Genomic DNA, 23,087 nt, shown 5'->3' with positions numbered 1-23,087 from the left:
TTTCGACATCCAATTTCCTGCAAATTGATCCTGATTTGACCAATTTCCTGCAAATTTATCCTGATTGTGACCAATGTCACCCAATTTTGCCAATTTTGCTCAAAAATTGAGCAATCGGGCACCTGTACCTGCTCAATTGTTGATTGTACTTGCTCAATTGCAAATCCCAAAAAAAAATTGAGGAAAATACCTTGTAAGTTTCTGATTTTTCTCTGATTTGCAGGCGAATTTGGTGCTGATGCTTGATGCTGATGCTACTGAAAATGTGTGCAGATGAACTGCAGCTGGTTGGAGCTTCTATACACAAAAGCGTAAGTGCGTAGCTCTCCTCAGGCGTGCTGCAGAAGGCGTGGAGACAAAATGACAGGCGACGGGCAGCAATGCATTGAGACAAGATGACAGGCTTCGTACGCCTTCTGCAGGAAACAGCACGAGCAGCTACGCTTTTAGAGCGGGCGAGCGGGTAGTACTAATTCAGCAGCATGAAGGACCGCACATATGGCGTTGGTGATGGCGATGGCAGTATCCTCATCGTCGTAGTAAGACAGCTCGTCGTCGCAAAATGGCCTCCGCCTGGTGGTGGCGGGTAGTGCTCGTCCAGCGATAACACTCACTGCGACCCACGCCTCGTGTGTTCGCCTGAGTATGGACGCCCAGCGTTCAACGCTCACACAGACAGCACACGCCTGCTTGCCCAACACGTTGTTGCCTTCGCGCTTTGCTTCGCCGTGCGCCTTCTACACGCCTGAAGTCGACGTGCTTGCTGCTTTCGCTTTGCTTCGCCGTGCGCCTTCTACACGTTTGACGTCGCCTTGCCTCTATTCGGCTGTACGCCTTGGCTTACGTATCTGACACGCCTCACACGCCTTGGTTGCAGTAGGCGCCTGACACGCCTGCCCCCTTGGATTCGCCCTTCAAGATTGCTGGCTCGACTGTGTGCTACTGTGGCAAAGCAGCTGCTGGAGAGTCGAGCTGCTGGTTGCCTTGCACACTGAATTGAATGGGAGAAGAAGAATCCCCTACAAGCCAGTGATTCAGCACTCGAGAACAAACCCTAAACCAGGGCTCTGATACCAGTTGAAGGGGAGAAACAGTTAGGGTTAGAGTTCATTCATGGGAGACATACACAGAGAAGCAAGGGAGAGAGAGAGAGAGAGTTGTGGGGATAAGTCAACTCATGAGGCATGAGTGTGTGACTCCCCTATCACACATGTATATTGCACTAGTACACAGTGTGCACTTAGTACATTAAAAGTACTAAGTGTACTATGTACTATAACTTATGGGCTTGTACACACTATAAGGGTGGGCATAATGCCTTTACCCCAACACTCAATGCCCTAGGGTGGTGTGCGTGCTGCTATTACTGAGTGTCTCTGACATGGTATCAGAGCTCAAGCCCATGTGGTCCTAGACGGTTCTAACCTCTATTGATCGAGATGCTCGAGTTGAAGGAGGGTGTTGGAGGTGGCAATTCGCGTAGCTACTCTCGGGTTGCCACATGACTGGAAGTTGTGGTGGATTATCCCATATGCGAGAGCATAGGAAGTCGAAGTCGAAGAGCCATATATAGGGTGTGGGTGTGGTGGCACCTTGTCATAGATATCTCCTCCGACCGGGTTTTCCAACATTGCTCAATACCCTGGGGTGGTGAGTGTGCTACTGTTGCGGGATTCTCACACTCCTCCCCTATGGGGTTGCTAAAAACGGGGCTGCCATGATCCTACCGTGAGAGAGGAGAAGGGTGTGACACTGTCCCATCTCCTCATATGCAAGGGTTGGAGCTAGCTCTGAGGCCCAAGCAACCGCCCCCTAGGTAATGGTCCAAGCGGATGCCTGGTCCATGGCAAAGACGCGGAGAATCCTCTACCATACCTACTGCGCCTTGGGACAATCCCAACTGCAATGACGATGAGACTCCTGCGGATGACCACACCTAAAAGCAAAGCATCAGCCAACCTCCATCTGCCACCCAAGCTACTGTGAGCTGTATGTCAAAAGAAAAGAGTAATCCCCCATGGTTGGAAGCTATCCCACAGCCGTTTCCAAAAGTCCCAGAGGAAACGCATGACCTCAATCTACCAATGATCTGTTGCCGCTGGCGTGCTATCAACCTCTGGCATCTGAATCCTGCGGCCCAAACGGGCTGTATTGTTGCATGCGCAGAAGCCTTGCTGTACTGATCCACAGCCACAGCCTTAAGCTTGATTAAGAACATTGATGCTAATTATCATGGTTAAGACAGAGGAGAGAAAAGAGTATTTAGTGTTAGGGTTTTTCTTGTATTAATATGGTACAAAAAGGTTGCTTAATGCTTGTACATGATGTAGGGCTATGTTCAGCCCCATAGGGGTGACCTAGGTCCCTTCTACATGATTCTACTTGAGATGCATGAATGAATGATGAACTAAATGACTTATGATTTGCTGAAAATGTTGAGATGCTTATATATGTGAAAAGGTTGTTGATCAGCCATCTACCCTGTTGTCGGCCAGTTTGTTGGACAAAAATAATGTATAAATGCTGCGCTTTATATGATGTGTTCCCACCTTGTCTTGGCCACCTTTAGGGTTTCAGCCGCCTGCTATCTAAGAGCACCAGAAGGCTGCCGACAACACTATGGAAGCTGCCGACAGGGTACTCCTGCCTTCCCATGATGGTAAAGTTGATGTTCATGCTGATGTGATGATGCTGATGATGATGTTGTTGAAGATGCATCTGATGCTAATACTGATGGTTCTACTAATGATATGAACTCACATGATACACTTACATATTTTTTAGTGAACCCCTCAAGCACCAGTTATACCTTAGTAGACTACCCCAATTGCCATATCCACCTCTAGTACGTACCACCCTAGTTGGTTCCTCCAAGAACCACACGAATACAACAATACCCGATGACCCTACCTATAGAAAGAGAGACCCAAGAATACGACAACTATGAGTCTTATAACAAAGACCCATATGAGCAACAATAATACAATCCCTATTGGTATTTTGCTTAGGGTTCACCATAGACTACACCTATTTTTTTAAGGCCGTGGTGCAACAAAGAGAAAGAGATGTTAACAATATAGTATGCAATCTCCAATGATGAAAAGGCTGTACCATATTGTAGCATGTTTCTAATGATGAAAACGCCCACAACATATTGCAGAGTGCCCTAAAAAGGACATTACACTTTCTTGAGTGAGGGGAGATTATCTTGATTTCTTACTTATAATAGAGTGGAGGGAGATTAGATAGGAGAGAGGAAGAGGGAAGAGAGGAGTGGCTGGAGGCTATATAGAAGAGATAAAGATTAAAGAGGGGAAGGAAGAAAATATCTTAGATAGGGGAGAGAAAGATTGAAAAGGGGAAGGAAGAAAATATCTTAGATAGGGGAGAGAAAGATTGAAAAGGGGAAGGAAGAGGGAAGATTGCCTGCTTACTTGTGGAAGGAAGAGGGGAATGATAATATTTAGATATGAGGGAAAGAGGTGAATAAGAGTGATTAGAAGAGGGAAGAGGGGAATGAAAGTGAATATATAGGAGGGAAAGAGGGAAGAGTGGAATGAGAGTGATAGACAAGAGGGAAAGATCAAACTAATGATCGATTAGAGATGAGTCATTGCATGAAAGGGATAAGGCATGAATTTATCAAGAAAGGGAGTGATTATATGTGGAGTTAAGGGAGTGATTATACCTAGAGTTAAGGGAGTGGTTGTAGACGACAACGGGTGCGATGTGTGATGACATCCAATTTCACGGGTGAAAGGAATAAGGTGGGACTTCATCATTAAAATGAGTGGTTGTACCTAGAGTTAAGGGAGGACTTAAGGGAGTGGTTGTAGACGATGACGCAGGTGGTGTGCGATGACATCCAATTTCACATACATGTGGATAAATCATGGTTATACATGCGGTTATAGATGTGGATAAATCATGGTTCAATCTGTGTGTATAACCGCGTGAAATGGTAATGCTGAAGAAGATGTTGCTGTTGACACTAATGCTACTGCTCTAATCAAGGATTAAGCCAGGTCATGCTGAAGATTAGCCATGGCATGGGCGTGCACGTGACATTCCCTTCTGCTAAACTTGATGACAAGGTGGACACTCCGTCATCCTTCCTCCCTGGACTTCTACTGACCTTGAACTGCTACTTACTTTGACTTCTAATTACTGACCTTGACTGATATTTTTATCTGAACACCTGCACTCCTGATCTTCACTTCCAAGTCTTGATGAAGAATTGAGCATTCGTTCCAAAGTTGCATTTAAAACCCGTTTTTTATTATTTAGGACGTTTTGTACTTGCAAACATTTCAGAACATTTCAAACCCGTTTTTAATTATTTTTTTGGACTTGCACATGTTACGTGAAATTTTTAGATAGGCTAAAATGCAGAATATGATATGTGTTGATACATCACTCCTTGTCTAGAACAGGATATTAAATATAGACTTTGAGCTTTCTTGACCAATCACACACACACACATATGATTGTAACATTAAAAAGTACGTAACGTTTTTATGTACTTTATAGATCGACAACGTTCTATACCACGTACTAAACTCATATCGTTTCGTACGTTTGAAACTACCTTGATCTGTTCACTATTGTCCCCATGTCTGCTTTTCCTTAACCTTGACACAACGTCGGGTCACCTACTAGAACTGATCATGCCTATTGCTAGGCCTTTGGAAATGATCTGAGAGCTTAATGAGATATTGGGTATGCGTACCTACCCTTAGAGGATGCTTCCTCTAGCTTCGCTTGTTTTTGGTGTCACGTGCATCCCGCACTTGGATGCCACGTGGACATTCTGTACAGTAGGTGCAGGACCTGGGATGGTGAACTGGTCCCATGTGAGCCCAGTCCGGGACGAGTCAGCCAGGGATCCATCTCAGTCGTCCGAGGTCAGGTGTGCATTGTCCTGCACATGAGTCCAAGGTCAGGTGTGCAATGTCCTGCACAAGAAGCAGTGCCAGTCCGCGCTGTGAGTCTCCCTCTGGAATGATGTCAGATGTGCTGAGTATCTGGTTTGCAACTGGATGCCAGGCCTCTGTAGGCATGTAGGTTGCATGAAGAGATGGGGCCAGCCCATAGGGCTACCCCAGTGTAGGTGTTTGCATTGGCATAATTAGTATGGGCATGGGGGAGGCATAGAACCACCCCCAAGGGGCCAGGAGGGCCCAAGACTTTGCCCACCAGCCAAGGCAAGGGCTGGAGGGGCAGTCGGCCAGCTCCAGACCCTCTGGACAGGCAGCCGACAGAGGGTAGAACCCCTAACAGTAGGCGGCCAGGTGTGGGGGGGCAGCCCTACACCTCTACGCATGGTGCCCAGCAGCAGGCTGCTGTCCCAGATCATATGCGCAGGCTGGACAGTACTTGTCAAGTGTGAAAACACTTTTATAAAAGTGTGAACCCAATTTATTATTAAATTCAGTCGTGGAGCTTCATGAGAGCCAGCCGACTGCATGATTTGGGAAGTATAAAAGCCCAAGTCATATTTCATTCATAGCATCTCATAATTCACCAAGAGCTCCAAGCAACCAAGGGCCAGGACAGCCAAGAACAGTGCTAAAGCTAAGGGGTGAAGGACTGAAGGTCAAGGGCAGGTTTTCCAGCCAAGAAAAGGTCAAGTACTCTTGTATTTGTTTCAGATTCACATCATTCTAATAAAGCAAATACACCATCCGTGGTGGGGGCCCTACAGAGGGTAATTGGGACCCAATACTGTGTCCTTCTCCATCTCCCCTTTCTCTCTCTATTTTCTGCACATCGTCTTTCAGTTTTGTGCGTTAATTCCGTCGCGAAAAGAGTGCTGTTTTCTGAGTTTTGAAGTACCGATCCTTCTCCGAAGCTTCCGCATATCACAGTGGTATCAGAGCCTACTTCAAGGACAAAGATTCAGCAAAGAAAACCAGAAAATTTTTCGCTCGTGTGGTTGGTTTTTAGACGCCGGTGGACTACCCCTTTCGGAGTGACTCCTGTCCCTCGAAGGACGGTTGGTTTTTAGCCTCCGGAAGCCTCCGGAAGTCTCCCACACAGACAGTGGATGGTCAGATTGCGTTCCGGAAAGGAATTGCAGATTCCCGCTATGGCGAGCTTTGGCGACGAGAGAGAACCAGAACCATGGGACCAGAGTGCGCCAGGCAGCCCAGCTAGGGCACCCGGCTTGAGTGTACAAGACATGTTCCAGCAGATGATGCGAGCAATCGCAGACCAGACAACCAAGTTGGACGAGCAGAAGGCGCGGATTTTGGCTCTGGAGGAGCGTTCTCGCTCTCCAGCGTCGCGTTTTCCATCTCCTCCTCCCTCGCCTTCCGTACCCCAGATACCAGATCCTCGTCACAGGGACCCTCTCGAGGGGTCACAGCCGCAGTCAAGCTCCTTGCTTGAGAGGCAGATACGGGCATTGGAGATTCGACAACGAGAAGACGAAGCCATGCGACGAGTGGAACACGAGCGTTACCTCCAAGCTTTGGACGCCAGATTGACACCGACGGCGCCCTCGAATCATTTTCCCGAGAAAATGAACTTCAGTAAGTATAATGGTAAACTCGATCCCACTACTCTGTATTCATGGTTACATCAATTTGAAGCTTACTTTGCCGCAGTTAGGAAAACAGATATTGACAAAGTGATCTTAGCCAGTTGGTATTTGGAAGGTGAGGCCATTCCTTGGTGGACTCAGTGGGCTCATGCCCACACCAGATCAGGTATGGCAGCTTATGGGTGGGACGAGTTCGTCCGTGACCTTAAGCAGCGGTTTTTACCGCCCCACTACCTTGAGCGACTCGAAGACGAGTTCAGGGGTGCGCGTCAGAATGCGCAACCAGTCCTTCAGTTTGCCAATAGAATTTCGACCTTGTGTCTACAATTAGGCTTATCTGATGCGGACAAGAAAGGGCAGTTTTTGTATGGCCTGGACACGCACATCCAATGGGAGGTGCGTATGTTTAGACCAGCCACCTTTGAGGACGCACTCTCGCTTGCGCAGAGTGCAGAAATGAAACACAATGGTGGCAAGCCCAAGACTTCCCAGACGGCTTCTCCTAAGGCTAACGCCTCGGGGGGCAAAAGCCAGAACCAGACGGGGTCTTCCCCAGGACAGAGCCCAGGAGCCTCTGGCTCCAAGAACTCGAACAATGCGTCTAAGCTTACTCCAGACCAGAAAGCGGAGGCAGGCAAGACAGGTGGCAAGTTGAGTGCTGAGGAGCTTTCTCAGTACAGGAAGGAGGGTAGATGTTACTTTTGTCACACAAAAGGACATACTTCTCGGGATTGTCCGAAGAAGCCTCCAAAGGCCGCCGCCGCCTCCACAGCTTCCGTGGTGAGCACAGCTCCGCCACAGATCCCAGCGGCTACCCCTAGTTCTTCAACCCCCGGTGCTTCAGTTGGAGCAATTATTAGCCGGGAGCTCGAAGATAAGCAGAAGGGCGCCCATGACCAGGAGTATGAGCGCAACGAATTGCTCAAGTCCTTTGGCTACATAGGTGGCCAGAGAGTCGTTGTCTTGTTTGACAGCGGCAGCACGGAGGATGTGATCACGGAAGAGGCCGCTAGGCGTGCCCGCTTCGAGCTCACTCCGGTGGACAAACAAGTTGAGGGATTTAGCACAGGTATGACTACGAGCGTCAAGTATGAAGCTCTAGGTGCTAAATTAGTCATTCAGGGCATAGAGTTTGTGCGTGATTTTATGGTTGCCCCTCTTGTAGGAGCAGACATAATTTTGGGTATCCAGTGGTTTCACAAGTTCCTTCCTGATGTCAAGTGGGACAAGCACACGTTCCAGATTGATCGGAATGTGTCAAACACCCCTGTGACCATTAAGTGTGAGCCAGGTATTCCAAACTTTCCGCTCATAAGCCACTTGCAGGCTAAGCGAGCAGTCAGGAAAGGCGCACAGTGTGCGATGATTTACATCCAGACAGCCCAGACGGTGGCCAGTGCTTCCGAGAAGTACTCGGTTCTCCATGAAAAGTTCCAGAAGATTTTTCTTCGGGACAGTCTCCCTCCCCAGCTTCCCCCGTCCAGACCGGAGGATCACAAGATTGACCTCCTCCCAGGCTCGGAACCCCCGAGCAAGTTTCCGTATCGCCTTTCTAAGGCAATGGAATCGGAGTTGGACCGCCAACTCCAAGAATTGTTGCAAGCTGGCTTCATCCGCCCCAGCGTGTCGCCGTTTGCAGCACCGATCTTATTTGTCAAGAAGAAAGATGGGTCTTCTCGGTTGTGTGTCGATTATCGTGCACTCAACAAGCTGACTATCAAGAGCAGATTCCCGATGCCTCGAATTGACTATATTCTGGAGAGGCTGAATGGAGCTAAGGTGTTCTCTAAATTGGATTTAAAGAGTGGGTACCACCAGGTTCGGATTGTTGAGGGGGACATCCCCAAGACAGCTTTCCGTACAGAACGGGCCCACTATGAATTTGTGGTCATGCCATTTGGTTTGACGAACGCCCCAGCTACATTTAACCGCATGATGATGCGTATTTTCCGGGAGTTGATTGGAGTGTGTGTGTTCATATTTTTGGACGACATACTCATATTTTCAGCTACAGTTGAGCAGCATGACATTGATGTGGAGAAAGTCCTTAGGTTGCTGGAAAGCAACGAGCTCTATATCAATGAAAAGAAGTCAGAATTTTATCTGTTCCAGGTACATTACTTGGGATATATAATCAGTGCCGAAGGCATTCGACTTGATCCGGCTAAAGTGGCCGAGATTGTTAACTGGGAAGTACCTCAGACTGCTTATGACATTAGATCATTTGTGGGTATATGCCAGGCATATTCCACCCACATTGACAAGTTTTCTGATCTCTCGGCAGACCTCACCGATCTGCTAAAGGGAGTGAAAACAAGGAGGCAAAAGATTCGAATGACTCCACGAGCGTTGGAGGCATTCCAGAACCTCAAGGTGGCTTTGTCAGAAGCGCCTTGTCTAGCCCTTGCCTCATGGGACGAACCATTTCAGGTGATCACCGATGCGAGTAACATCGCAATTGGAGGTGTATTGCAACAGAATGGTCATCCAGTAGCTTACATGTCTCGTAAGTTACTGCCCGCCGAAAAGAATTACTCAGTCTACGATCGTGAACTCCTAGCAGTCATTCAGGCCTTGAAACATTGGAAACATTTCTTGTATGGCCGTGACTTCGAGGTTCGCACTGACCATCAGGCATTGCGCTGGATTCAGACGATGCCCAGTGCACAGTGGAGTGATCGACAGCACCGCTGGAGTCAGATATTCCAGCAGTTCGGTGGTATGATTGAGTACCTTCCAGGAAAGGCCAATCCAGTGGCCGATGCTTTGAGCAGGAAGGGACAAGTAGCTGCGATTCAGACCACTAGACTAGACCTTGTTGGTACAGGACTAGAAGACATGAAGCACACGTACGCGGATTCCGAGGAATTCGGTACACAGTGGGAACAGGCATTGGATGCCACAGGACCATGCCATTTTCTGATACGCGAGGGTTGGCTTTACTACAAAGGCCGACTGTGTGTCATGAAATCATTCCGGGCAGCTCTTCTCCATGATGCCCATGACGCCATTACAGGTGGTCATAGGGGCATGAATTCGACTCTGGAGAAATTAGAACGGCAATACTTTTGGCCAAAGATGAGGCGTGATGTGTTTACATATGTACAACGCTGTGACATTTGTCAAAAGGTGAAAGCTCCTCGTGGAAAGAAGATAGGGTTGTTACAGCCTTTGCCAATTCCTGAGGGTCCTTTCCAAGACATTTCGATGGACTTTGTCACAAATCTGCCTCCCAGTCCGAGTAAGCGTAATACACAGTGTTTGACTATTGTTGACAGGTTCAGCAAATTTGTGATGCTTATTCCTTGCAGGGCCAATGTGACCGCCGAGGATGTTGCCCAGCTTTTCATTCGGCATTGGTACCCGATTGGTGGGATTCCTAGAACCATAGTGTCAGACCGAGATGCCAAGTTTACCAGTCATTTTTGGAGGGCATTGTTTGATAATTTTGGTACTAAGTTGAATTTTTCCAGTGCATTCCACCCACAGACAGATGGCCAGACAGAGATATACAACCAGTTGGCCTTCGATGTGCTGAAGTGTTAGGTCCACGATCAGCAAGGTAAGTGGGAATCGTTTTTGCCGTTAGTTCAAGCTGTTCTGAATGACTCTTTTTCTTCAGCTATTGGCAGGACTCCATATGAGGCAGCGTTTGGAAGGCCTTTCCAGTCGTTGTTAACCAGGACCTCGTCTTCAGTACCGGAGGCGAACAGAGTGACGGAGTCTTACCAGGAGATCCTAGAGTCCGTCAAAGACAGGTTGGCTAAAGCGCAAGAGACCTACACTCGACAGGCCAATAAAGACCGAAGGGACATGAAGTTTTCGGAAGGAGATTGGGTATATCTTCGGATTATGAAGCAAAGATTAAAGCAGGTGGGCAAGCGATGCCCAAAGTTGTCTTTCAGGAGCTTCGGACCATTCCCCATCCGGAAAAAGATTAATGAGGTGTCTATGCAGTTAAAGCTACCTCCGAGTTGGACTATGCATGATGTATTTCATGTCAGTTGGTTAAAACCATATGCAGGTCCACCCCCTTCAGATGTCAAAGACGAAGCGGAACCAGACATCATTGATGAAGCAGAAGTAATGGTTCCAGAACAGATCCTTCTGCACCGTTTCAAGCATGGCTCAGGCCGAAGACTACGACAGTTCCTCACGAAGTTTCAGGACCGAGGAACTCATGAAGCGGTATGGCTCGACAAAGAATTTTTCGAAGATTATCCGGCTTTATTGACGGATTATTTGGAGGCTATGCAGCTTCCGTCAAGTTAAGCAGAAGGGGATGTCACGTGCATCCCGCACTTGGATGCCACGTGGACATTCTGTACAGTAGGTGCAGGACCTGGGATGGTGAACTGGTCCCATGTGAGCCCAGTCCGGGACGAGTCAGCCAGGGATCCATCTCAGTCGTCCGAGGTCAGGTGTGCATTGTCCTGCACATGAGTCCAAGGTCAGGTGTGCAATGTCCTGCACAAGAAGCAGTGCCAGTCCGCGCTGTGAGTCTCCCTCTGGAATGATGTCAGATGTGCTGAGTATCTGGTTTGCAACTGGATGCCAGGCCTCTGTAGGCATGTAGGTTGCATGAAGAGATGGGGCCAGCCCATAGGGCTACCCCAGTGTAGGTGTTTGCATTGGCATAATTAGTATGGGCATGGGGGAGGCATAGAACCACCCCCAAGGGGCCAGGAGGGCCCAAGACTTTGCCCACCAGCCAAGGCAAGGGCTGGAGGGGCAGTCGGCCAGCTCCAGACCCTCTGGACAGGCAGCCGACAGAGGGTAGAACCCCTAACAGTAGGCGGCCAGGTGTGGGGGGGCAGCCCTACACCTCTACGCATGGTGCCCAGCAGCAGGCTGCTGTCCCAGATCATATGCGCAGGCTGGACAGTACTTGTCAAGTGTGAAAACACTTTTATAAAAGTGTGAACCCAATTTATTATTAAATTCAGTCGTGGAGCTTCATGAGAGCCAGCCGACTGCATGATTTGGGAAGTATAAAAGCCCAAGTCATATTTCATTCATAGCATCTCATAATTCACCAAGAGCTCCAAGCAACCAAGGGCCAGGACAGCCAAGAACAGTGCTAAAGCTAAGGGGTGAAGGACTGAAGGTCAAGGGCAGGTTTTCCAGCCAAGAAAAGGTCAAGTACTCTTGTATTTGTTTCAGATTCACATCATTCTAATAAAGCAAATACACCATCCGTGGTGGGGGCCCTACAGAGGGTAATTGGGACCCAATACTGTGTCCTTCTCCATCTCCCCTTTCTCTCTCTATTTTCTGCACATCGTCTTTCAGTTTTGTGCGTTAATTCCGTCGCGAAAAGAGTGCTGTTTTCTGAGTTTTGAAGTACCGATCCTTCTCCGAAGCTTCCGCATATCACATTTGGAGACCACTCCATCTACTACCCTGCTGCATCCTTTCTACTGGAATTGTGCACCTTCCTTGGGACATAGCTTAGTGGGCTGAGCCTAAATGCTCTGATACCAATGTCGCATGGGCAGAAGCCTTGCTATACTCATCGACAGCCCTAAGCTTGATTAATAACATTGATTCTAATTATCATGGTTAAGACAGAGGAGAGAGAAAAAGAGAGAAGCAAAGAGAAGCAGAGAGAGTATTTAGTGTCGGGGTTTTTCTTGTATTAATATGGTACAAAAAGGTTGTTTAATGCTTGTACATGATGTAGGGCTATGGTCAGCCCCATAGGGGTGACCTAGGCCCCTTCTACATGATTCTACTTGAGATGAATGAATGAATGATGAACTAAATGACTTATGATTTGCTGAAAATGCTGAGATGCTTATATATGTGAGAAAGCTTCTAGTCAGCCATCTACCCTGCTATCGGCTAGTTTGCTGGACAAAAATAATACACAAATACTGCACTTTACATGATGTGTTCCCACCTTGTCCTTGCCACCTTTAGGGTTTCAGCCGCCTGCTACTACAGGAGCACCAAAACTTAGAAGGCTGCCAACAGCACTGTGGAAGCTACCAACAGGGTACTCGTGCCTTCCCATGATGGTAAAGTTGATGTTCATGCTGATGTGGTGCTGTTGATGATGATAATGATGATGCTTCTAATGCTGATACTGATGGTTCTACTAATGATGCTCATGGTAATGCCGTTGAAGATAATGATGTTGACTCTGATGCAACTACTCTAATCAGGTATTAAGCCAATTCATGCTAAAGATTAGCCATGGCATGGACGTGCACCTAACATTCCCTTCTACTAAACTTGATGATGGGGTGGACACTCCGTCATCCTTCCTTCCTGGACTTCTACTTACCTTGAACTGCTACTCACTTTGACTTCTACTTACTAACCTTGACTGATATTTTTGTCTGAACACCTGCACTCCTAATCTCCTCTTCCAAGTCTTGATGAAGAACTGAGCATTTGTTCACTGTTGTCCCCATGCCTGCTTTCCCTTACCCTTGACACAGCGTCGGGTCACCTACCAGAATTGATCATGCCTGTTGCTAGGCCTTTGGAAATGATCTCAGAGCTTAATGAGGTACTAGGTATGCGTACCTGCCCTCAGGGGATGCTTCCTCCAACTTCACTTGTTTTGGCAGACCACTCCATCTACTACCCTACTACATCCTTTCTACTAGAATTGTGCACCTTCCTTGGGACATAGCTTGGTGGGCCGAGCCTGAATGCTTTGATACCAATGTTGCATGGGCAAAAGCCTTGCTGTACTGATCCACAGCCCTAAGCCTGATTAAGAACATTGATGCTAATTATCATGGTTAAGACAGAGGAGAGAGAAGAAGAGAGAGTATTTAGTGTCAGGGTTTTTCTTGTATTCATATGGTACAAAAAGGTTGCTTAATGCTTGTACATGACGTAGGGCTATGGTCAGCTCCGTAGGGGTGACCTAGGCCCCTTCTACATGATTCTACTTGAGATGAATGAATGAATGATGAACTAAATGACTTATGATTTGCTGAAAATGTTGAGATGCTTATATATGTGAGAAAGTTGCTCGTCGGCCATCTGCCCTACTATCGGCCAGTTTGTTGGGCAAAAATAATACATAAATTTTGCGCTTTACATGATGTGTTCCCACCTTGTCCTGGCCACCTTTAGGGTTTCAGTCGCCTGCTACAGCACCATAAGGCTGCCAACAGCACTATGGAAGCTGCCGACAAGGTGCTCTTGCCTTCCCATGATGGTAAAGTTGATGTTCATGCTGATGTGATGCTGTTGATGATGATAATGATGATGATACTGATAAAGATGCTTCAGATATTGATACTGATGGTTCTACTAATGATGCTGATGGTAATGCTGATGAAGATGTTGATGTTGACTCTGCTGCTACTGCTCTAATCAGGGATTAAGCCAGTTCATGCTAAACATTAGCCATGGCACGAGCATGCACGTGACATGTATACTCAAAAAAGGGGATGTCATGGGGAATCCTTTGGGGCGAAGGGATCGTGCCACTATCAATCACCTAGATCCCACTGTAGTCTCATCAATGGTGGGCCCTCCCATAACCATAATCTCCATAACCTCTCTTTGACCACTTTGGCCGGGGGAGGGTCAATGTGCCACCCATGGAAATGAAACCCGATCACTCTCTCTCTCTCTCTAGAGTGCACCTGCTCAGGTCCTCTATCGAGAGAGAGGGGGGGGCGCGGCTCAATCTGCCCTGTGGTCCAATAGAGCAGGTCATGAGGGTGCCTCCATCTGCACTATGGACCTCAATCCGGACATCATGTCTGGTAGAAACCCCAACCCACTTAGGAGGAGGCGGATCGAGGATCGCGATGAGCCACTCCGGAGGAATGGAAGAGTCGATGTTGAAGGTAAGCATGTCTCTGCCTCGAATCCTAGCATCGATGGGCCTCGGGTCAGAACCGTGTGAAGGTGAGCTACTCTCCAAGAGACTATGCCAGTCCCTTGCTCAAAGCCCACCCAAGAGACGTGCGGGTAGGAGCCAAGCATGTGCCCGCAAGGAAGGGTAATCAAGGAGTTCCATACCAAAGGCTGACGATGTGTGACAACCAGCCCTAAAAGGGTATTTTATTGGATTTTTTGGTCTTGTGCTGCTGGCCGACAACCCTTCTCTGGGCCAACTAGCAGCTTGTAAGAAGTGAAGCAAATAGAAAATACAGGTGTAGGCCTTGGCACAAGACTTGTAAATGCTAGAAACTGATGTTTATCACTGAAAACTGAGCACGAGGGAAGCCCGTAGGTGCTATACAATGATAAGAAGCAGAAGTAGCTACTTATGACCTCAAGGGGATGCAAAAGAATGAGATGAAATGGGGGACAGCCCTTATATACTCCCCATGATAGCTGGTCGGCCAGCTGTAGCAAGCCGACAGCATCAGAATAGCATAAAAATGCTATAAAGGCATTAAAAAATAGGAAAAATTACCTAAATAAATATGCACATGCAAGGCCTCATAAATGGCCAGTACAAGCATGAAAATGATGCAGTAGACCCTTTGGAGATATATATATATATATACCTTGAATCCAAGAACATGCCCAAATTCACCTTTTAGGAACGTGCATGTTATATACCTATGGTAGTCAACCCACATGACTATATAACTATCAACTCCATTATGCATAGTGTGGACTAGATACTACGACATCCCCACTAACGTCATCAGTGCCCAATAGTGGGTGTAGAACACTGTATCAAGATATGCTCTCACACACGCACTCCACACACACACACACACACACATAAGAGTATATTCACACATAGCCCTTCGTACTAAGTTTCTGTCAAACCTCTGGAGATGCAGGGCAGACTCATCCATAATGAAGGCTAGCACTAAGGGAAGTAGCAAATAGAAAGAATTAGTACAATAAATAAGTAGTTGATAGGGCGAATGCACCGCTAAAGATAGAAAGAATTAGCACAATATCAACTGGCTGCAACTCGGACGAAAACTTCACAATGTGAAATCTGCATGTTCGCTAATACGGCTGAATTTTATACCTAGATGAATCCAGGAACATGCCCAAGTTCACCTTTTAGGAACATGCATGTTATATAACCCATTCAACGCCAGAGGGGCGGTCCAATACCAACACGCTGAAGTAACACTCCATAGTAGCTCTCAGAAGTGGTTTTGGTGACGAGATCAGCCACATTGTCCTTGGTAGAACAGTAGGCCAGCCGAAGAAGTCCCAACTCGATCCAGTCGCGTACAAAATGATAATGCACTTCAATATGCTTGGTTCGTCCCCGTATCACAGGATTCTAAGCTAGAGCAATAGCACTCTATCAAGAATCTGAGAAGATAGTAACCGGGGAAGTGTCAGCACAGCACAAATGCTTCAGAATCCGATGAATCCAAAGTGCCTCAGTGGAGGAGAGAAGGTAGGGTTTATTACTCAGTCTCAGTGGAAGAAGCAGAAACAGTCCTCTGCTTTTGAGACTTCCAAGAAACCAAGTATGAAGCAATATCCAGAAGTAGACCTCCGAGTATCAATGCACCTGCCCATTCAGAATCTGTGACGCCAACCAAATCAGCACCACAAGAGTAGGTGATGCCATAATCTGAAGAACCTCGAAGATAGCGAAGAACTCTCAAAGCTGCCTGCCAATGAGACCTTCGAGCGGCCGAAGAGAACTAGCTGAGGACACTCATAGCATAGGAGATGTCTGGACGGTCGTTGGCCAGGTAAAGCAATGAGCCAAGAATCTGTCGATACTCTGTGTGGAATCCACCAAGGGTGTATCATCCTCCTTGGATAACTTGGCATTAGGATCAATGGGACAAGAGAGGTGTACAATCTGGCAACCCATAAAGTGAGAGCAGCTTCTTCACATACTTTTGCTAAGAAATGAAGATACAGTCATTTTTCTGCCAAACCTCCAACCCAAGAAGATAATGTAAAAGGGCAAGGATTTCCCAGCCAAGAAAGGTCAAGTTTTCCGTATTTGTTTTCAGATTTACATCATTCTAATAAAGCAAATACACCATCCGAGGTGGGGACCCTACAGAGGGTAATTGGGACCCAATACTGTGTCCTCTCCATCTCCCCCTTCTCTCTCTATTTTTCATCTCCTTTCAGTTTGTACGTTAATTTCCGTCGCGAGCCTTTGTTGTTGTTGTTGTTGTTGTTGGAGTTCCCTTTTCCGCCTTTGCCTTTGCCCTTGTCAGAGGCAACAAAAGCAGACTCCGACTTGCCCTTTCCACGAAGCATGCACTTATCGTGGAGATAACTCACGACTTCCTCAAAAGGGAGGAGAGGATCACGGAAATAAATATTATCCCTAAAAGAATCAAAGGCAGCAGGCAATTTACCAAGAAGTTTATGGATGGGATTGTCGATGGTGCTCCCGTACTCCTCAAGCTACAGCTTGATACGGGTGAACTCTCCAATCTACTCCATACTTCCTAGATAAATTTTGTGAATTTATAAATCCTTAGATCAACAAGCTGTCTACTACTCATGCTCTTGCTTCATAAGCTATGAAGTGGCTGGCCATGCTTAACAACAATGATGGTAAGTGTGGTCCCCACTTGAGATCTTTTCTCTTCCTTATTGATAAAAGAAAGCCTCCGCTTCCAAGAAAGCCTATGCTCTGATACCAATGTGACTCGCGGCGGGTGCCCGGGGGTCTAGAGCCTTTGACACACTTGTTGATACTATCAATGCATAATAAAACATTTAAACATGGCCACAGCCTTAACACATATCCATCATCACTTTGCATAAAACATAAAGCTGGACAAAGCATCCACAAATGCTGAAAATAGAGCTCGCACGTGTGACACCGCATAGAGGCCGGAATGGGCCGACCCCCCCTTGGAGTATTTTATTACCCAAGGAGAATAATATCATGTACAAGCTTTGAGGGCCTTACTCTCCCCACGGGAGATGCCGGATTATCCATATACAAATGCCATAACACAGCCCAACACGAGGCAACCAAGCCGGAACATAGGCTGTAAAAATGCCGAGCCAACAGTATAATCCATATACCTCCATGTGGGTACTGATTCTTTCCCAAAAACCACGGGTCTTCATGCAATAGAGCTGGTACAGCAAGTACAACTCTCCATTCAGTCGATACAACAAGTACAATGACTGGTACAACAAGTACGATGGCTAGCACAGCCGATACGGTGGCTAGCATAGTCGGTACGATGGCTGGTACAGCAAGTACAAATGCTGATACAGCATGTACAGCGACTAGTACAGCATGTACAGTGGCTGGTACAGCAAGTACAAAAGCTGATACAATGGATAGTACAATAAGTACAACAAGTACAAGGACTGGTACAACCAATACAATGGCTGGTACAGCAGGTACAAAGGCTGGTACAACAAGTACAATGGCTAGAAATCATAATAAATGATTAAATACCCTTGCCTTCACTATTTCTTCACGATGGAAGCTTCCAAAACAGTCCCCAACAGCCGGTATTCTTCATGGGCAGCCATCAAGAGAGAGAGAAAGAGAGTATCCATCATTAGGGCAGCCTGTAACGGTGGTAGAGGCTAGTGTGCAACAAAAGAGCCTCTATTAATGAAGAGAGAGGACTCCAATTTATAGATTTGGGCCTCCCATGAGCTAAAATGGCAAGAGAAGGCTACAATGACAAGTGGAGAACCACACAATAGCTGAAGTGACAAGTGTGAGGCCACTTGTCTCACTTTGATCCACTTTCTAACAAGTGTCAGGCCACTTGTCTCACTTTGGTCCACTTTCTTGCCACATGTCCCAATCTAAGAGATGGGTCCTTCCATAAACTTTCTCTAAAAATATCCCAACTAGTAGACATTCTGTCATAGGCACTTTGCCAACTCCTGGTATCTGCTCAATTCCAGATGTAATGATGCGAACAGAATTTCCATCGGAGTCGGGCCAAAAATAGCAACTCTCCTAAATTTTAGGAGTGTGGTCCCAAGATAATCCCCCATTCCCAAAGCTTGTACTTTCCAAATATTTAGACATCCTGGAGTCCACCAGACCCCTTTCATACTTAGAAATGTCCAAGCTGGTGACCGAGAATGTAGAGTCAACACCAAATTGGATCCCAATCTACCCACTTAAGGGCCCACGAGAGCAGTTGCTTTATTGCTTTGGCAAACTTCTTGTTGCATGAGTGGAAGCCTTGCTATACTGATCCACAGCCCTAAGCTTGATTAAGAACAAGATGCTAATTCAATCATGATTAAGACATAGAAGAGAGAAGAAGAGAGAGATAGGTGTCACAATTTTTCTGTATTTAATATGGTACAAAAAGGTGACATAATTGTCTATACATGCTTGAGTCCTTGGTCAGCTCCGAATGGGTTAACCGCTGATTACTATGATGATGAATGAGTGAATGACTGAATTGAAAATTCACTTCTGAAAAATGATGCCTTTTGCTTAGATGTGTGTGGAGGATGCTGGTCGGCCAGCAGAAGTGCTGTCAGCCAGGTTTTGGACATGTAAATTCTGGTTTTATTGCATAAGATGCTGCACTTACTGTACTGCCTGCCCACTTTGACTGGCCTTCACACCGGGTGCTGCCCCACCTGCTGCTACGGCTCCTGCTGGCTACCGACAGGTTGTCTACAGGCAGCCGACAGGGGTCCCAAGCCTCCAATGCTGTAAATGAGTTGATGCTGCTACTGTTGATGATGCTACTGATGCTAAGGATGATGATACTGTTGTCCTACATGCTGTCTAACTGATGGATTAATCAGGGATTAGGCTGTTCATGCTGGAGATTAGCCATGGCACATGAGTGCACGTGACACTTCTTTACAATGCAAAAAATTTTACTGATGACTCTCGACTAAGGATTGAAAAACGCAAGGACAAAGTAGATGAAACGTCAACTTAGAAGATACTTTGGAAGCCTTTACACACCCAGATCTCCTGATGAAGATGCAAGAATGAAGGCTGATGAATGCTGAAGAAGACTTTGGGATGCCTGTGAAGCTACTTTGTGTTTACATACGCAGAAGCTCTGTGTCTTCTTTCAGCCCTAAACACTCAGATAGGAACATCCTAATGCAAAACACAACGACAGAGAGAAGAGAGAGATATAGCTGTGCTTTCAGTATATTATAGTACACAAAGATAGTACAAAACCTGTGGCCTTTGGCCTTCCCAAAGAGGAAACATAAAGCACTGGCCTTGCGCTTCCCTGTTATGCTTTCGATTTGATCTCACTACGTCTGGATTTGTTTGTGCAAACACCGACGCCGCACACTTGAGCAGTGCCGGGCAGAGTTTGTGCCAGTCAGAACACCCAGATAGGGAATCCCACTCAGATTTCGGCCATCCCAGCTTCAGCGGTTCAGGTTACAAAGAGGGCCCCAGGGACTGGAGTTAGTCAGAGATGGGAGATCATTAGCAGTAAACCATCACTTCACGCGGTGCATCAGTACATATACTATTTCAAATGTATGGAGTGGAGTGTGTGAGCTCTCCAATCTGATGTTGCTTACTGGCTTATCATCATTTCATGCTCTCTTTTTTTTCCCAAAAGAAGTTCCTTCATTAATCATAAAAGAAAATGTCCACAGAAAAGTGAACAGAACTAGTAGGGCTAGGGGGGAGCCTCCTCCAAAGAGGTAAAAAGGAAAAAAACAAGAGGGGGCTTCGTCTTAGGCTGGCTGCTCTTCGAGGGAGACTACATCAGGGCAGGGGGAGGGAAAAGCTACACTTGAGGCTGTAATGCCAAGACACCTTAAAGAGCCTATATGGAGGCTTGTTGAACCACCTTGCATTTGGTTCAAGCTTAATACCATGATTAACATCTGTTCGCCCTTTCTAGCGAGGAAAGGGCCGAGACTGCAAATGTGAAGGAAGCTGGTCTGGCGCCGTTGCATCCACTCTGAGTCGCTTGGGAGGCACTCTCAGTGTCCTCGCAAAGTGTGGAAGATGTCTAGCCAAATGGAGCAGATCACCTCTGCCGGGGAGGGGGAGGGGATGTGCCATCAATGGCCTCTGCATCTTGCCTGCTAGATATGCCCTGTAGAGGCTGGGAAGGCTGAATTAAAATATGCTCAGCACGAGCTTCCACAAACCTCTGCATTCTGCAGACACTTAACGAGGCTCAGAGCTGAATACTGTAGCAAAAGCTCTAATATCTGAGATGTAAGAGAAACAGGAAGTGCAGAGAGAGAGAGAGAGAGAGAGAATAAGATGATGATAAGCCAAGAAGCAACATCAGATTGGAGAGCTCACACTCTATACCGCTGAAATAGTATATGAACTGATGCATTGCCTGCTCAGCAGAGGTTAAGAAAGGCTAAATAAAGATATGCTGAAGGCTCTAGAAGTACTATCCAAAGTCAAGGTCCCTTTTCATAGTCTCTAGAAGTACTATACAAAGTCAAGGTCCCCCTTTTATAGGCTGGAAAGTTCACGTCCTAGTTAGCTTCTACCTGTTAGCATCCACCTGGGCAGCCACCAGCCTCAATGGCACTTTCTTCCTATGGCGTAGTCAAAAATGCCACCTGATTGCTCTTCTCCCACCTTCCTGGTGAGCTGGTTGCACCTTTACCCCTAAACTGCTTAACATGGACGAAAGAGATAAAAGCCGCTGACTAATTTGCCTGAGACACTAGGGTTGCCTTTTAGCTGCTATTCTGCTACTAAGTTTGCTCTTTGAATTTTCCTCAGGGGTACCTCCAGATCCTCCTCTTTGTTAAATGCATGTATCATTGTGTGAAAATGTTGCTAACACTAGAAGGTAGATTCCCTCGAGATCTGTGCAATCTTTCCCCGAGTTTCCCAAAGGCTTTTGTGAATACAATTTGCAAGCATTTTCTAATTACAGCTAAACACAAGCCTCTTGCGAGGAAATATGTCTGTCCAGAAATACAGATTCAATTGTTATTTCGGCGCCAATAGAAAATGGAAGATGCATTTTCTATGACGACAGGGTTATGGAGGCCGAAAATAACATGAACCTAAATTTAAGCTGCAACGTGTAATCTACCAAAACAATGGCAACAGGGAACAAAAAGTTAAACAAACGGAAAACATGCTTGCAGTTTGAAGTCAAGCTTTGCACATACCTGCTGTATTGAGCTTTGCCTGTTGAAGAGTTTTGCTCTGGATGTGTTGTATTGACGGGATCAGACCTGAAGAAGCCTCTTGTGCAGACGCTCAAACAAGCAGTGTTATTATGCTGTTCTCAGAAACCCTAGATCTGATCTTCTTCTGATACAAAGCTTAAGCGTTTCAAAGAGCTCTGATGTGAGTCTCTATCTCTCTCTTTCTGGGAGCAACATCAAGCCTTTCATAGCCAGCAGACTTTAAATGTCATAATAATGCATCAATTTCTATCAAAAAGCTTGAACAACGAAGAAGACGAGGCAACTTTTTCAACCTCTGACTGCGACTGCTGAGTTTTCTGCAGGGCCCGGAAGCAGTAAAAAGCGTCTCTTTGTGGGCTTTAACAGGCACAACCGGTAAAACCAGATTACAAACCAGCACAAACCTACACAGGAGGAGCAGGTGAACCGGTTTGCAAAACAAGCAGAAATGCGGTCGACTGGCAGAACCAGTGGACCCAAGGTTGAGATCTTTTTAAGCGATATAACAAAAATGAGAAATTAACGAATAGCGGGCCTTTTTTTTTTTGTGAAGTCGGTATCGAATTAGTGTTGCATCGGTGACCACAGAAAACTGGTCGTCGTGGTAGTTGGGGGCCAAAGAGCACACTCATCGTGCCCTTTTTCACATGTGCAAATGGGCCCTTGCAAAGTGATCTCACTCATTAGGTCTTGAGTGTGGACCTTTTGGACCACTCACCACACAACCACTTGTTACTAAAAACCATCCTTTATTCTAATTTTCACTACTCAAATTGAGAAAAACCGGTTATAATTTTGCCTAGCTTTGAATTTAAAGATTCAAATTTTTGAAGTCTTAGTTATAAAACCAATTAATCAATGCATTTTTTCAATGAAAACCGGTTGGGCTTGAAGGTCATCCTTTTTTCACTGGTTAGAATAAAAGTTTATCTTTGACATTGTCAAAGATAAACCAACCATTCTTACATAATAACCAACTCATCGGGTGACGGGCATTTATGATCCATCTAACATTAGCAAAGTGCAAGGCATTGAACTTGAATTGGGACCTCCCTCAGTTCACACACACACACACACACACACACACACACAGATGAGGTTGGAGGTTAAGCAGCCTGCTTCCCATGAGGAAATACAAAGACATTCACTACACCCTCTTTCACTAAGGTGGAGGTTGCCTCCACTCTCTATGCATGAGATTACCCTTGGTTAGATAAGTTGCTCTCTCTAAGTGAGCAAGTCCATGTCCCCATCTACTTTACCCACAATTTGTTTAAAGGGCCTTTGCACAATTGGAACCAAACAATGGGAAACATTGTTCGTCAATGATTATGGATTGTACATCCCCATTACAATAATATGGTATAAAAAAGGAAAAGCACCCTTATTGAATAAGTCTACACATGTGTGTCTTCTTGGAAGGAGTTGAAGGCTAGTGAAGAAGAAGCAAAGGGTATACCTCGTTGGTCCTTCAATGATGTAAGTTGATGGTTAACAATTTCTTTGGCA

At 46.3% G+C, this 23,087-nt stretch overlaps 1 protein-coding gene across 2 annotated transcripts in view; it reads right to left on the bottom strand.

Annotated features, from left to right (window-relative positions):
• The window catches only part of LOC147632450 (ABC1 family protein), a 97,596-nt gene extending 75,568 nt beyond the window's left edge, over positions 1 to 22,028 (bottom strand). For both annotated transcript variants that reach the window (XM_086807281.1, XM_086807280.1), the window contains exon 1: positions 21,558 to 22,028. The gene's annotated coding sequence lies outside the window, so the exon portion shown is untranslated. The remainder of the gene's footprint in view (positions 1 to 21,557) is intronic.
• Positions 22,029 to 23,087: the final 1,059 nt, after the last annotated feature.

Source organism: Cibotium barometz, chromosome 13, assembly GCF_041138505.1.
Source record: "Cibotium barometz isolate CiBa-2024 chromosome 13, ASM4113850v1, whole genome shotgun sequence".
NCBI lineage: Eukaryota > Viridiplantae > Streptophyta > Polypodiopsida > Cyatheales > Cibotiaceae > Cibotium > Cibotium barometz.
This window is presented reverse-complemented; position numbering and strand designations above follow the sequence as displayed.